This window comes from Cetorhinus maximus, chromosome 31, assembly GCF_964194155.1.
Source record: "Cetorhinus maximus chromosome 31, sCetMax3.hap1.1, whole genome shotgun sequence".
Taxonomy (NCBI): Eukaryota; Metazoa; Chordata; class Chondrichthyes; order Lamniformes; family Cetorhinidae; genus Cetorhinus; species Cetorhinus maximus.
In genome coordinates this window covers 9,932,571-9,943,089 of record NC_135909.1, presented here as the reverse complement: position 1 = coordinate 9,943,089, position 10,519 = coordinate 9,932,571, and the positions used below count along the sequence as shown (strand labels likewise).

General features: G+C 45.1%; 2 non-coding genes across 2 annotated transcripts; one reads left to right on the top strand and one right to left on the bottom strand.

Annotated features, from left to right (window-relative positions):
• Positions 1-3,518: 3,518 nt before the first annotated feature.
• trnas-gcu (transfer RNA serine (anticodon GCU)) lies at positions 3,519-3,600 on the bottom strand. The gene has a single exon. It is a non-coding gene; the product is annotated as a tRNA-Ser (tRNA).
• Positions 3,601-9,813: 6,213 nt separating this feature from the next.
• Positions 9,814-9,896, top strand: trnal-cag (transfer RNA leucine (anticodon CAG)). The gene has a single exon. It is a non-coding gene; the product is annotated as a tRNA-Leu (tRNA).
• The last annotated feature ends 623 nt before the right edge of the window (positions 9,897-10,519 follow it).

Sequence of the window (10,519 nt, the reverse complement as noted above, 5' to 3'; positions counted from 1 at the left end):
TGAATGAGATGAATAGATTGGAAAAAAAAATGTGGCTGTTCTCAGAGAAGAGAATGTTGAGAGGAGATTAGATGGGGATTTTCAAAATCATAAGAGGTCTGGACAGAGTAATAGAGAGAAACTGTTTCCATTGTCGGGAGGCCGAGAATCAGAGCACACCGATTTAAGATGATTGGCAAGATATACACAATTGGACCTGGGGAAGAACTTCGTTTAAGACAGCGTGTGGTTAGGATCTGGAATGCTCTACCTGAGAGACAGATTCGACAATGGCTTTCAGAGGGGATTCCATAATTTTCTGAAGAGATAATTTAGAGGCTACGGAGGCATTGAATAACTGAGTTTCCCTGCAGAGAACCAGAACAGGGAACAAGGGCCAAGTGCTCACCCTCTATGCTGCCATCATTTTGTGTCTCTCTAACGCCAGGAATGAAGCGAGGGATATTTTCACGTAAAGTGATGGTGAGCATTAGTCTATCAAAAGTACTGGGAAGTTCGGAAGGAGAGAGTAACTGATCCTGCATCCCTCACCCTAATACAAGAATGTAAGATTGTGGAAATAGTCAGCAACTCAAGCAACGTCTGTGGAGAGAGAAACTGTGTTCTGTGCAGTGATAGTAGGAGCCTCGGCATCCTCAATGTGTGGGTGTAGAAGAGAGCACGTTGGGTTACTGCTGGGTCAGTGACATTTTTTGTAAGAGGCAGCGGAGGGGAAGTTTTGAGAGCTTATCGTACGGGCAGAAGTGATACCGTTTAAAGTGAACAGACAGTTTCACAATCAACACTAATGTAGTTGACAGGACAGATCCACTCAGCCGTCAGTAACTTGACAGAGGATGTCATTGTCAAACGGTTATCTAACGGATGGAAATGTTCTGCTTCACCCTGTTAAGGGTGAGCATGCTGTGGGCGACCTCATCCCCCTGTCGAAAGGGTTGCAGTGGCTGCTCCCCTATTCTTAACTGAAGTTTATTTTACTTCACTGAGGAGAAAAATGACCCACAGTGAAGACCATTTGATCATTTCATCTCTTTTAAACGCAGGAATCATGAAATCCTCCAGGCTAAAGATCTGAAATGTAGCTCAGCCATCTATTTGGTGGCTGACAGTAGAAAGCTTTTCCTGTCTAGATCGGCGATTACAGCTGGTTGGAACCTAAAGATTGCTACAATTGCTGGTAGATTATTGTTGGGCGTGAGCATTAAAGGTTAAGAGACTAGAGCTGGCAGATCGATTTGATGTAGAAATCAGTCATGATCTAAATGAAAGGTGGAACTGATTGGAGGAGCTGAATGTCTTCATATTGATTCGCTGCAATGAAATGCACCTCAGTGTTCAGGGTGACCAACGTGTACTGGCTGTTCTATTGTGACAACGGATGAAAAGCCAATTGTCCGAAAGTGAGAAGATGCAATTTGATGTTTTTTCACCCTCTTCTGTTTAATAGCAACATTCGGAATACTTCCCCGGTGCCGCTCTCTGTAATCAGCCACTCCGTGTTTGGACCAAAGCTGTAATGAGGGCAGGAGCCTCCTGGTTCTTGCGGAAGTAAACTGGCGGCATCAAGTTGGGCGAAGCTGTAGATAATGCAGCTGCGATCAAATAGGTTTCCATGTAGGAAATGTGAAATTGTTCACTTAAGGCCTAAAGAAGATGCATCAGATTATTTTTGTGTCTGGGTCTGTTCCCCTTAGAGAAGGGGATGCTGAGAGGAATGTACTGAGCGGTGATCATCTGAAAGCCTGTTTGCTGCTAGATGAGGAATTTGGGAACATAGGAAGATAAGTATACTGTTCTTCCATCAATCGTGTTCAACTCATGACTGGTCCCTATTTTCACTTCATCTATCCACTGTGGTTTCACAACACTTTAATATCTTACATCTTAATAATAATAATAAAAAAAACTTGTACCCAGTTTCAGTATCGAAAACTTTCAGCTGATCCTAAGCTTCAGTAGCAATTTTCAGAAGGTTCCACATTTTTACGAAATTTTGTGTGAAGAAGTGTTTCCTGACGTTACCCTTGAACGGCTTAGCTGAAATTGAATGTTATGTCCTCTTGTTTTGGATTCCCCAAAACAGGGAAAAATGTTTTCTGTATCTAAGCTATCAAGTCCCTTAATCACCTCACATGCCTCAATTCGACAACCTGAACAAAACAAAGGCAGGAACCTGGGTTTTATAAATAGAAGCGTCGAGTACAAAAGCAAGCCATCAATGGAGAATCTTTATAAACATTGAAGTAGAAAGAGACTGGAGGCGACTGACATGGACACAGCTGGATGAATGGCCTCCTCCTGTACTATAACCATTCTATGATGCTACGATTCCAACCTACCCCAATTCTTTTAGCCTTTTAGAAACATAGAGGAAGGAGTAGGCCATTCGGCCTTTCGAACCAGCTCCGCCATTCAATATCGTCATGGCTGATTCTCTATCTCAACGCCGCACTCTCACTCTGTCCCCATGCCCCTTGATGCCTTTCGAGTTTAGAAATCCATTTCTTTCATAAACATATTCACTGACGTGGCCTCTGTGGTAGAGAATTCCACAGCTTTACCACCATCTGAGTGAAGACGTTTCTCCTCATCTCAGTCCTAAATGGCCTACCCCATATCATGAGATTCTTACCCCTTGTTCTGGACCTCCTAGCAAGGAGAAATATCAACTATACATCCAGTCTGTCCAGCCCTGTCAGAAATGTTTCTGTTTCAATGAGATCCTCCCTTATTCTTCTAAACTCCAGTGAATACAGGGCTAGTCGGCCCAATTTTTCATCATATGACAATCCTGCCATCCCCAGAATCAGTCTGGTGAACTTTCGGTGCACTCCCGCTATGGCAAGTACATCCTTTCTTCGGTAAGGAGACCAAAACTGCACACAATACTCCAGGAGTGGCCTCACCAAGGCCCTGGACTGCTGCAGCAAGACACCCTTTCTACTGTGCTCAAGAGACTTTGCAATGAAGGCCAATATACCATGTGCTTTCTTAATTGCTTGCTGGATCTGCGTGCTTGTTTTCAGTGTTTGGTGTACAAGGCCACCCAGGTCCATTTGAACATCAACATTTGCCAATGTATCAACATTGAAATAAAACTCTGCCATTGTGTTTATCCTACCAAAGTGGATAACTTCAACACTTTTCCACCTTATACTGCATCTACCATGTATTTTGTCACTTACTCAACTTCCATAAATCGCCTTAAAGTCTCTTAACATCCTCCTCACCACTTACATTTCGACGAAGTTCATTGTCAGATAACATGGAAATATTACATTTGATTCCCTCATCCAAGTCAATGAAATAAGTTGTGAAAAAGTGGGACCCAAGCACTGATCCATGTGGTACCCTACTTGTCACTGTCTGCCAGTCCGAAAAATACCCATTTGTTCCTACTCTCTGTTTCCTGTCTGCCAACCAATTCTCAATCCACACCAATATATTACCCCAATCCCATGTGCTTAAATTTTGCACACAGACCTCTTAATTGCACACGAAGTGGTTGATAAAAGCGACAACGAAGGTGGGATTCGAACCCACGCGTGCAAAGCACAATGGATTAGCAGTCCATCGCCTTAACCTCTCGGCCACCTCGTCACGCGGCTTCGATCTATTAAACCTCCTTCTATGCTTTTTGCATTCATGATCTGTTGGAATAAATGATTCTCTTTCGTACAGGTCCTGAATATTCGGCCAGGTGTCTAAAGATGGAAATGTATTTTCTGTCAATAAAATGCATTTCCACCACATCAGATCAGATGCTGTTGTAAATGGACTGATGTGAATCGTTTCAACACTTCAACCTGATATCCAACATGTTTCTGCACAGTGTGAAAACCCACCGCGGAAAGACCGGAACATACAAGCATTTGGCAGCAAGAAGAAACCCTTCCCAGCTCACTGTCAGTGCCCGATCACAGCTAAAGTGTGGGAAATGAAAATAAATCTTTGGAGATCCCAGCTCTGCTTGGCCTTTCAGTCAAGATTTTCACTGAGTTCAATCAGCCTCCCACCTGAATCCAGAAGTAGACAGTTCCCTTATTTGATGCATTCGGATAATTTCAGAGTCCCATAACACTGAGAAACGTTCTTTAAACCCTGTGTTCATTTTCTTCACGTGTGTTGAGGTGATGGATTCTCTGCAATGACTTCCCGGGTGTTCAAACTTGGTCCTGTTTTCCGGAACGGCCACCACCACGAGCGCGAAAAAATACGGCATTAAAATGCTTGCTGGGCTCGTCCTGGAGATGAAAGCGGGACCTCTTGCATTCGAACTCATTGAAAAGCCCAAAGGGAGAATCGAAGCCCAAGAACAACGAGCCACCTGCACGATAAACTGCTCTCAATGGATCCTTCCATTGCCACCCACAGTGTATCAACCAAAAGCGAATTCCTGTTAATGCTGGAAATCTTTTAGAATGTATTGGAACCCCCGGGGACGACTCCAACCAGTGGAGAGTTTCCCGCCTCATTTCTATTGACTTCAGTTTTGCGAGTGTTCCTTGATGCCACACTCGGTCAAAAGCTTCTTTGGACTCAAGCGCAGTCACTTGCACCTCAGGTATTAAGTTCAGCTGCTTCCTCCATGTTTGGACCAAGGCTGCAATGAGGTCAGGAGCTGAGTAACCCTGGCAGATACCAAACTGAGCTTCAGTGAGCAGGTTATTGCTGAGTAAGTGCCACTTGATCGTACTGTCGAAGAAATTTCCACCCACTTTCTTGATGAACGAGAGGAGACTGATCGGGCGGTTTTCGCCGGTTGGGTTTTCCTGTTTTTTGTGGACAAGACAGACCTAAGCAATTTTTCTCATTGTCTGGTAGATGCCAGTACTGGAACAGTTTGGCGAGCAGCGAGGCTATTTCTGGAGCACAGGTTTTCAGTGCTGCTGCACGAATGGTGTCAGGGCCCAAAGCCTTTGCAGTTACCCGTGCCTTCAGCCATATCTTGACTTCACTTGGAGTGAATGGAGTTGGCTGAAGACTGACATCTGTGGTACAATTCCCCAACTTTGTGCAAAAGCGGAACTGAGGGAATCACATTTGTGGCTCTATGAAACTCACCAGCTAAGCAGTGAAAGGTGACATTATTTATCACAAGCGGGTCCCATTAATTCAGATAAAGGTTTGCTGCAAAAGTAACCATGACCATGTGCGATACACACACGGTTTTCTGATCTACAGTTAGATCTGCACCCGCTGTGACGCTTGCATACCCGTCAGTTGAGAAGCTGGAGGCGCTATCTGGTTGAGGTAATTGAGATGATTAATAGGTTTTAATGTGGAGATACAATTTCCTCTTTTGGGGGAATACAGAACAAATGTATGTAACCCTAAACTTAGAGTTAAGACATTTAACGGTGACGTCAGCAAACAATTCACTCAAAGGATGAAGAAGGCTGTTTGTCGGACAATTCCAGTGTAGCGATTGGCCGAGAGCTTATGACAATGAACTGATGCTTAGTTGGGCTTTGGACCCCTTCTTTGTCAAGAAAAAAATCGAAATCTGGAGGGAACTGAAAAGATGTGATGGCTGTCCTTTGTCATTATGGGATCATGTTCTCTAATGTAAGTGGAGGACAGTCGGTGACTGTAAAACTGGTATCCTGGTCGCTGTTTCAATTCTGGCTCGAAGCATCATTTCCGTCAGCTGAAATAGTTCAGTTGGGAGAGCGTTAAACTAATGATCTAAAGGTCACTTGTTCAATACTATGTTCGGCAAAGAGTTGCCAGTCGAGACGCCTGAGCATCTCCGGTTTCGTGTTTCCCGGTTGCTGAATGAGGGTGTCTGTCTCTTTTGGGGAGACGCAGTCCCATTTCTGAGGGCAGCGGATACTTGCCCTCCCCTCTCTGTGCCCGCTGGTCCACGTTACTGAAATAAAGATCGGTTTAACTTTTAAAAAAATATGAAAAAGCGCTGGGAAACTCATCCCCCAATAAACTATCATAACCAACCTGCAACTCTCAGGTGGCGCAGAGGTCGATAGATCGAACCCATCCTCTGCCATTTATATTGGCACAGCAAAAATTAGTCCCTAGGAAGAAGAAGCATACGAAAGGAAGGATGAGGCAACCATGGCTGACAAGGGAAGTCAGGGACAGCATATGAGCTAAAGAGAAAGCATACAATGCGGCGAAGAGCAATGGGAAGCCAAGGGATTGGGAAGCCTACAAAGACCAACAGAGGACAACTAAAAAAGAAATAAGGAGGGAGAAGATTAAATATTAGGGTAAACTAGCCAGTAATATAATAGAAGATTGAACGGGTGTTTTTAGATATATGAAGGGTAAGAGAGAGGCAAAAGTGGACATTGGGCCGCTGGAAAATGGCACTGGAGAAGTAGTAGTGGGGAACAAAGAAATGGCGGAGGAACTGAATAGGTACTTTGCGTCAGTCTTGACGGTGGAAGACACAAGTAACATCCCCAAAGTTCAAGAGAGTCGGGGGGCAGAGGTGAGTATGGTGGCCATTTCCAAGGAGAAGGTGCTGGGAAAACTGAAAGGTCTGAAGGTGGATAAATCACCTGGACCAAATGGATTACACCCCAGAGTTCTGAAGGAGATAGCTGAAGAGAAAGTGGAGGCGTCAGTGGTGATCTTTCAGGAATCACTGGAGAAAGGGAGGGTCCCAGAGGACTGGAAAATCGCTATTGTAATCCCCTGTTTAAGAAGGGAGTGAGACAAAAGACTGGAAATTACAGGCCGATGAGCCTGACCTCGGTTGTTGGTAAGATTTTAGAGTCCGTTATTAAGGATGAGATTTCAGAATACTTGGAAGTACATGGTAAATTAGGGCAAAGTTAGTATGGTTTCATCAAGGGGAGGTCATGCCTGACAAATCTGTTAGAATTCTTTGAGGAGGTAACGAGTAGGTTAGACAAAGGAGAGCCAATGGATGTTATCTACTTGGACTTCCAGAAGGCCTTTGAAAAGGTGCCGCACAGGAGGCTGCTCAGTAAGATTAGAGCTCATGGTGTTAGAGGAAAGGTACTAGCATGGATAGAAGGTTGGCTGTCTGGCAGGAGGCAGAGAGATGGGATAAGGGGGTCCTTCTCAGGATGGTAGCCAGTGATGAGTGGAGTTCCGTAGGGGTCAGTGTTGGGACCACAACTTTTCACTTTATACGCTAATGATCTAGATGATGGAACTGAGGACATTTTGGCAAAGTTTGCAGATGATACAAAGATAGATGGACGGACAGGTCGCATTGAGGAGGCGGGGAGGCTGCAGAATGATTTAGACAGGTTAGGAGAATGGGCAAAGAAGTGGCAGATAGAATACAATGTGGGGAAGTGTGAGGTCATGCACTTTGGTAGGAAGAATAGAGGCATAGCCTATTTTCTAAATGGGGAGAGAATTCAGAAATCTGGAGTGCAAAGGGACTTGGGAGTCCGATTCAAGGATTCTCTTAAGCTTAACTTTCAGGTTGAGTCGGTAGTTAGGAAGGCAAATGCAATGTTGGCATTTATTTCGATAGGACTAGATTATAAAAGCAGGAATGTGCTGCTGAGGCTTTATAAGGCTCTGGTCAGACCACATTTAGAATATTGTGAGCAATTTTGGGACCCGTATCTCAGGAAGGATGTACTGGCCCTGGAGAGGGTCCAGAGGAGGTTCACGAGAACGATCCCACGAATGAAATGTTTAACATATGAGAAACGTTTGAGAACTCTGGGTCTGTACTCGATGGAGGTTATAAGGATGAGGGGGGATCTGATTGAAACTAACAGAATACTGGAAGGCCTGGATAGAGTGGACGTGGTTAAGATGTTTCCATTAGTGGGAGAGACTAGGACCCGAGGTCACAGCCTCAGAGTAAAGGGAAGACCTTTTAAAACAAAGATGAGGAGAAACGTCTTTAACCAGAGAGTGGTGAATCTATGGAATTCATTGCCACAGATGGCTGTGGAGGCCAGGTCATTGTGTGTATTTAAGACCGGCATAGATAGGTTCTTGATTGGTAAGGGGATCAAATGTTACGGGGAGAAGGCGGGAGAATGGGGTTGAGAAACTTATCAGCCATGATTGAATGTTGGAACAGATTCGATGGGCCGAATGGCCTAATTTCTGCTCCTATGTCTTATGGTCTTATGGTTATTTCTGGCCCCAGCTGCTAGTTCCTCGATCTACCATTGGAAATGTAAATCCTGAAAAATCCGCCGATTAATCCATTTCATTCATGCTTTGGTTAACATTAATTGGGGGGAGCGGAATTGTAATCTATCACTTCCCTCTCGTTTATTATGCTTTATTCGTGTTTGTATCTGTCAGTGATGAGATCAAGAAGTGAGCTCGCCTCAGTCATGCGGCGGATGGATCTTTTGAGTATGACAAATATTTACCCTTTCCTTTTAAATTCAGATCAGAATGTATCACTGAAACACAGGAAATGCTGCTTAATCTGCTCGAAGGAGGCTTTAATGACTCACTGAAACGATATAATTTGACCTTCCAGTAAGCTCTTTGTGTGCAGCAGTTTCTGGTGATTTTCCTCAGTCACAGAATCCCACAGAATCACAGTGCAGAAGAGGACCTTCAGCCCATCGCGTCTGCACCGACACGTGAGAAACACCTGACCTACCTACCTCATCCCATTTAGCAGCACTTGGCCCCATAGCCTTGAATGTTGCAACGTGCCAAGTGCTCATCCAGGTACTTTTTAAAGGATGCGAGGCAATCCGCCTCCACCGCCCTCCCAGACAGTGCATTCCCTCTGGGTAAAAACGTTTCTCCTCACATCCCCCTAAACCTCCTGCCCCTAACCTTGAAATTATGCCCCCTTGTGACTAGCTCTTCAACTAAGGGGAACTGCTGCTCCCTATCCACTCTGCCCATCAGGTCGCCCCTCTGTCTTCTCTGCTCCTTGGAAAACAACCCAAGTCTATATAACCTCTTATCATTACTTAAATGTTTCATCCCAGGCAACATCCTGGTGAATCTCCTCTGCACCCCCTCCAGTGCAACCACATCCTTCCTATAATGTGGCGACCAGAACTGCACACAGTACTCCAGCTGTTGCCTCAATAAGGTTCTATACAACTTAAACATGACCTCCCTTCTTTTGTAATCTATGCCTCGATTGATAAAGGCAAGAGTCCCAACCTGCCCCTCTGCCTTCAGAGATCTATGGAAACACAGGCCAAGGTCCCTTTGTTCCTCAGAGCCTCACAATGTCTTGCCATGCATTCAATACTTCCTTGTCAAATTACTCCTTCCAAAGTGTATCACCTCACACTTTTCAGGGTTAAATCCCATCTGCCACTTATGTGCCCATTTGACCATCCCGTTTATATCTTCCTGTAGCCCAAGCCACTCAACCTCACTGTTAACCACTCGGCCAATCTTTGTGTCATCCGCAAATTTACTAATCCAGGATGTAACTCTCAAATTGGACACTTCACGTCGCTCAGACCTTACACTCTGAATACCTTCGTGTGAGGAACAGGTCGGGCGGGAATTGGGTCTTTGTTGATTTGAGAAAACAGAGCAATGCAGCAATGACAAAAACAGAATTACCTGGAAAAACTCAGCAGGTCTGGCAGCATCGGTGGAAATATGGCTGTGAAAGCGGGTTTTAGTAAACACCTTGTCAAACACCAGGAGAGAAATGGAAAGCAATGAAGGTGAGCAGGGCAGAAGAGAGGAGCTCCTCACCCCCCTGCGGCTTGGGGAAGGATAAGACTCAGATACAGGAACAGGTGCTGAAAAAAGGAAAATCACATCGAGTGTTTTAAAGCAGTGACGATGAATGTGGAACTCAGAACCATTTGTACAAAATGCAATGGATTTAGTGGCCGAGCATGCTACAGAAACGTCAGGATGGCCGAGCGGTCTAAGGCGCTGCGTTCAGGTCGCAGTCTCCTCTGGAGGCGTGGGTTCAAATCCCACTCCTAACACTAATTTTCCTTCAGCAACTTCCAAACCCGAGACCTCCAGCACTTGGAAGGAAAAGGGCAGCAGATGCATGAGAACACCACCAGCAGCAAGCTGCCCTCCGAACCACAAACCATCCTGACTTGGAACTGGATCGCCGCCCCTTCACTGTCGCTGGGGCAAAACCCTGCAACCTCCTCCCTAACAGCACAGTGGGTGCACCTACACCACATGGACTGTAGCGGTTCAAGATGGCAGCTTCTCAAGGACAATTTCGGTTGGGTAATAAATGCTGGACGAGCCATCGACGCCCACATCCCGTGAAAGAATAAAACAAAAGCTCTTGGTCACCGGAACACAGCTCATTTCACTGATCGATTTCAGCAACAGCTCCGAGATTTAATACAACTCCGCAAAGCGCTTCAAAGGAGTTCTATCAAGCAACATTCGACATCGAGCCACATATTTGGACAACTGAACAAAACCTTCGTAAAACTGATAGATTTTAAAGGGGAGAGTGAACTGGGGATGTTTCTAGAAGGAATTGCTGAGCTAAAGGCTCAGACAGCTGAAGACGTGGCCGCTAATGATGAAACAATGAAAAGTGTAAATGAGCAAGAGGACAGAGATAGATTCAGAAAGAGAA